Source organism: Trachypithecus francoisi, unplaced genomic scaffold, assembly GCF_009764315.1.
Source record: "Trachypithecus francoisi isolate TF-2019V2 unplaced genomic scaffold, Tfra_2.0 Lachesis_group4, whole genome shotgun sequence".
In the NCBI taxonomy this organism is placed as follows: Eukaryota; Metazoa; Chordata; class Mammalia; order Primates; family Cercopithecidae; genus Trachypithecus; species Trachypithecus francoisi.
The window spans coordinates 111,270,294-111,276,613 of record NW_022681469.1 but is presented as its reverse complement, the minus strand read 5'-3'; positions in this window follow the sequence as shown (position 1 = coordinate 111,276,613).

Sequence of the window (6,320 nt, the reverse complement as noted above, 5' to 3'; positions counted from 1 at the left end):
GCCTCAAGGTGAAATCAGGAACCCGGTGGGAATCACACCCGTGGAGGCCTGTCTGTGGGGGATTAGGAGAGGCCCTCCAGGTCTGAACCACCAGGTGAGATGCATACAGTGCCTGCCCAGGCCCCCACCAGGCTCCTACCTGAGGCCCTTCCTTCACTTTCCACCAGATCAGCTCCTCTCCGTTAAGCCCCATCTCCAACGTCAGCAACTCCAGGGAGCCCCCAGGGTTTCTTCTGCCCCGCAGCCAGTGGGGTCAGCACCTTTGCTCCAGGCCTTGCCCGTCCCTTCTAAAGGACTGGGAGCCCCTTGAGAGTAGAGACCTGCTTTCGTTCTCTGGATCCTCAGTGCTCAGCGAGGCAGACAGAGGCTGGCATACCGCAGGAGCCAAATATTTGCTTGAAGGGCAGACTGCATTGGGAGCTGAATAAAGAAGTGTTGAGTGAAGTGACTCCATTCACCTGGGAGCCTCTGTGTTCTCCCAGGTGAATGGAATCACCTGGTGGGAGGCTGCTACACACTTCTATGGCGGGACACCCCTCTCCTTCCTCTGCTGCTGTCTGGGCAGAGGTGCGGGGTGCCGCTGCAGGGGGGGCCCAGTTCGTTGCTCCAACTAGTTAAAAGTTCATGATGGCTGGGTGCGGCGGCTCACACCTGTAATCCCAGCATGTTGGGAGGCCAAGGTGGGCGGGTCACCTGAGGTCAGGAGTTCGAAACCAGCCTGGCCAACATGGTGAAACCCCGTCGCTACTAAAAATACAAAAATTAGCTGGGCGTGGTGAGCACCTGTAATCCCAGCTACTAAGGAGGCTGAGGTGGGATAATCGATTGAACCTGGGAGGCAGAGGTTGCAGTGAGCCGAGATGGCGCCACTGCACTCCAGCCTAGGTGACAAGAGTGAAACTCCATCTCGAAAAAATAAAATAAAATAAAAATAAAGTTCATGAGCTCCAGTGCTTCCGGTAAGCCTAGAGCTTTCAGCGGGGTTCCTTGCCTTGTCCTGGACGTGGGGAGGTTTCCAGATAATAATTATTTGGTGGGCCAGGTGCACTGGCTCATGCCTAAAATCCCAGCACTTTGGGAGGCCAAGGCGAGAGGATGGCTTGAACCCAGGAGTGGGAGACCAGGATGGGCAACATAGCGAGACTCCATCTCTATAGAAAACAAAAAAGCGAAAATAAGCTGGGTACGGTGGTGTGTGCCTGTAATCCCAGCTACTTGGGAGGCTGAGGCGGGAAGATTGTGTTAGCCTGGGAGTTGGAGGCTGCAGTCAGCTGTGATCATGCCACTGCACCCGAGCGTGGACAATAGAGCAAAGCCCTGTCTCTAAAAATAAATAAATAAATAAATAATAAAAACATTATTAGGTGCCTGTGAGACATTTTCTAGATGCAGGGGATGCTTCCAGCGTCCCTGCTCCCATCCAGTTGCACTTAAATGGTGGGTGCTGGCAATAGACCAGTACAGGAATTTTGGAAGCATCAAATGCTTGGGAAACTAGATAGGGATGGAGCAGGCACCAGCATGTGCCCAGGGCACAGGGGTGGGCTTTGATATTCAGGTGGTCTGAGAAGACGATATCTGAATTGAGAGATTTGAATGATGGAACTGTTCGTGGGAAGGGTGTTCCCAGCACAGGGAACAGCCGGTGCAAAGTACTGAGTCTGGAAACAGCTCATTTAATTCAAGAACAGAAGGAACTGTTCTTGCTCTTGTGGGAACAGAGGCAGTGGGGAGAAGGCAGGTGAGGCTGGAGAAAGGAAACAGCCAAGGGAGGTCTTGTTGGCCATGGTGAGGGGGTGGAATTCCTGGAGCAACACTTTTTTTTTTTTTTTTTTTTGAGATGGAGTCTTGCTCTGTCGCCCAGGCTGGAGTGCAGTGGCACAATCTCGGCTCACTGCAAGCTCCGCCTCCCGGGTTCACTCTGTTCTCCTGTCTCAGCCTCCGGAGTAGCTGGGACCACCACACCCAGTGAATTTTTTCTTGTATGTTTAGTAGAGACGGGATTTCACCATGTTAGTCAGGATGGTGTCGATCTCCTGACCTCGCAATCCGCCCAGCTTGGCCTCCCAAAATGCTGGGATTACAGGTGTGAGCCACTGCACTGCGCCCCGCCCAGTGCTTTTTTTTTTTTTTTCTGAGACAGAGTCTTGCTGTGTCGCCCAGGCAGGAGTACAATGGTGCGATCTTAGCTCACTGCAATCTCTGCCTCCCCAGTTCAAGCAATTCTCCTGCCTTAGCCTCCCAAGTAGCTGGGATTACAGGCACCCACCACCCACACCTGGTTAATTTTTGTATTTTTAGTAGAGACAGGGTTTCACCACTGGTCTCAAACTCCCGACCTCAGGTGATCCGCCTGCCTCAGCCTCCCAACGTGCTGGGATTACAGGTGTAAACCACTGCGCTGACCACAAGGCTTCCCCCCCCCCCCCGAGATCTCCCCATTGCTGGGTTGCTGGAGGGAGTGAAAATGGGACCAACCCTTTTGGAACATAAACTGGCTTAAAAGACATGCTTACCTTTTGGTCCAGAAAAATCTGGCCTGAGGAAATATTTCTAAATGCAGCAAAGTTTTTATATACAAAGATGTTTGTCATAATAGCCAAACACTGCAAATAGTCCCCTTGGCCAAGATGAGTCCCCGATTTACATTACTCGTCCTGGGGAACAGATGACATGATTGTTGTATTTGAAAAGCCCAAAGAAATCAGTGGAATAATATGTAACCCTGCAGAGAAATCTGAAGTCACCACAGGGCTATGCGGTTCGGAAGATTTAGAATAATATGGAAAGCTGGCAGCGTGACAGTGTTAAGGGATACAGAACAGCAAAGGGAAATACAAAAGATGCTTTCCACTGTGTTCAAAAAAAAAAGGAAAAAACTGGGTAAAATGATTTTCTGGTAAACTATAAATAAGCAGAAATGCTGTTATCAGAAAGAAAGAAATCTAAATAGAACAATGACCGGAAAGGGCATGGGGAAATTTGTTAAAGAATTTCTACTTCCCTGCTGGGCACGGTGGCTCATGCTTGCAATCCCAGTACTTTGGGAGGCCAAGGCAGGCGGATCACTTTGAGCTCAGGAGTTTGAGACCACCGGATCACTTTGAGCTCAGGAGTTTGAGACCAGCCTGGGCAGCAGGGTGAAACCCCGTCTCTACTAAAAATACAAAAATTAGCTGGGCGTGGTGGTACGTGCCTGTAATCCCAGCTGCTTGGGAGGCTGAAGCAGGAGAATTCCTGGAACTCGGGAGGTGGAGGTTGCACTGAGCTGAGATCTTACCATTGCACTCCAGCCTGGGAGACTGAGACTCTGTCTCCAAAAAAGAAAAAAAAAAAAAAAGAATTTATGGATTTCATTGTTTGTCAATTTTGCCTAAAAACAAAACTAAACAAAGCCCATACCAAATTTTGACCTCGGCCGGGCATGGTGGCTCACACCTGTAATCCCAGCACTTTGGGAGACCGAGGCAGGCGGATCACAAGGTCAGGAGATCGAGACCATCCTGGCTAACACAGTGAGACCCTGTCTCTACTAAAAAGACAAAAAATTAGCCAGGCGTGGTGGCAGGTGCCTGTGGTCCCAGCTACTCGGGAGGCTGAGGCAGGAGAATGGCGTGAACCTGGGAGGCAGAGCTTGCAGTGAGCCAAGATCGCGCCACTGCACTCCAGCCTGGGCGACAGAGCGAGACTCCATCTCAAAAAAACAAAAACAAAAACAAATTTTGACCTCTAGTTAACGATATGCATGTTTAAGAGTCAAGTGCCCTAAGGTCTGCCACTGACTTTGAAATGCATGGAAAGTTGGAATTGGCAGGTGGATGGGGAGCTAGATAGATAGGTAGGGATCAGAAAAAGCAGAGAGCAGAATGTAGGCAGTGAGCACGTGAGTGTTCACTGTATGATTTTTTCCATTTTTTAAAAAATAGAGATGAGGTCTCACTGTGTTGCCCAGGCTGGTCTCAAACTCTTGGCCTCAAGTGATCCTCACACCTCAGCCTCTGCCTCCCAAAGTACTGGGATTACAGGGTGAGCTGCCACCTCCTGGCCTTCTTCTTCTTCTTCTTCTTCTTTTTTTTCAGATGGAGTCTCGCTCTGTCACCCAGGCTGGAGTGCAGTGGTGCAATATCGGTTCACTGCAACCTCCGCCTCCTGGGTTGAAGGGATTCTCCTGCCTCAGCCTCCCGAGTAGCTGTGATTACAGGGTGCCCACCACCACACCCAGCTAATTTTTGTGTTTTTAGTAGAGATGGGGTTTTGCCATATTGGCCAAGCTGGTCTCGAACGCCTGACCTCAGGTGATCCACTCACCTCGGCCTCCCAAAGTGCTGGGATTACAGGTGTGAGCCACCACGCCCAGCCCTTTAAAAAAAAAAAAAAAATAGAAATGGGGTTCTCGCTATGTAATCTAGGCTAGTTTTAAGCTCCTGGCCCCAAGCGATCCTCCCACCTCAGCTTCCCAAAATGCTGCGATTGTAGGTGTGAGCCACCATGCTCAGTTTCCACTGTTTTTTATGTTTAAAAATTTCATAGTAAGGTGAGGCAGGAGGACTGCTTGAGGCCAGGAGTTCGAGACCAGCCTGGGCAACATACTGAGACTCTGATCTCTAAAAAATGTTTAAAAATTAGCTGGGCATGGTGGTCCACTCCTGTAGTCCCAGCTACTCAAGCAGCTGAGATAAGAGGATTGCTTGAGCCCAGGAGGGGGTGCAGTGAGCTGTGATCCTACCACTGCACACCAGCCTGGGAGACAGAGCGAGACCCCATCTCTTTAAAATAAAACACAATAAAATGTTGCGGGGAGGAGAAGCCGGGCACGGTGGCTCAACCTGTAATCCCAGCACTTTGGGAGGCCAAGGCAGGTGGATCACCTGAGGTCAGGAGTTCGAGACCAGTCTAGCCAACATGGTGAAACCCCGACTCTACTAAAAATACAAAAATTAGCAGGGTGTGGTGGTGAGTGCCTGTAATCCCAGCTCCTTGGGAGGGTGAGGCAAGAGAGTCACTTGAACCTGGGAGACAGAGGTTGCTGTGAGCTGAGATCATACCTCTTCGCTCCAGCCTGGGTGACAGAGCAAGACTCTGTCTCAAAACAAAAAAAAAGAAAAAAAAAGAAAAAAACGTTGGTGGAAGGAGAGAAACATAAAGAAAGCCCAGTGGGACATCCCCCCACCCAGCCCTTGCCGCCTGCCACTGCTCTAGCCGGGCTGTTCCAGGCTGGGCAGCTGTGCCATCTGCTTCTGGCAGAGATCAGACTTAATTTGTTCCCAGCTTATTAACTTAAAGCCCATTAGAACCTTTCCCGTCAATCCGTACACGCAGTGGAGATCAGACAGAGATGGGGTGAAGGGCCCTGCTCGGGACACGGTTCCCTGGGGAGGCAGACGGAGAGGGCGCTGGCTGGCTAGGCTTTCAGGGGACAAGGGCCTCCCCCCTCCTCAGTCTCCCTGGGTGCAGGGAGTGGCTTTCATAGAAGTCAGCTCATCTCATTTGCACAGGAACCTGGGTACCCAGTGAACCACCTTTTGCAGACCAGGGAGCCAGCTGGTGAATGGTGAGGTGGGGGTCCCACTGAGGAATGGTGGGTCTGATAGCATGGCAGCAGCCATCATCATGGTGACACATTACTGCATTTCTGCTCTCAGCAACTCTAAGACAGGGTCAGGACTGGGTGAGTCTGGCCTGGTGTGGAACAGCCCGGCTAGAGCAGTGGCAGGCGGCAAGGGCTGGGTGAGGGGTGTCCCACTGGGCTCTCTTTATGTTTCTCTCCTTCCACCAACCTTTTTTTCTTTTGAGAGGGAGTCTTGCTCTGTCACCCAGGCTGGAGCGAAGAGGTATGATCTCAGCTCACAGCAACCTCTGCCTCCTGGGTTCAAGTGACGCTCTTGTCTCATCCTCCCAAGGAGCTGGGATTACAGGCACTCGCCACCACACTCTACTAATTTTTGCATGGTGGGCCCAGGGACCAAGGCTTGCAAGCCTGACCATGGGCAGAAACGTCCCTTGCAAACTCCCTGAGCCCCAGGATCAGAGTCCCTGGGCCGTTCCGCATCAGCCCCATGTCTGCCTTTGCCAGGACAGGACACCGCCTGCTTCCCCCGCATTCAGGTACCATGGAATCAAACTTGCAAGAGAAAATGAGACCCATGGCCAGGCGTGGTGGCTCACGCCTGTAATCTCAGCACTTTGGGAGGCCGAGGTGGGTGGATCAACTGAGGTCAGGAGTTCGAGACCAGCCTGGCCAACATGGCGAAACCCCATCTCTACTAAAAATACAAAACTTAGCCAGGCATGGTGATGCGAGCCTGTAATCCCAGATACTC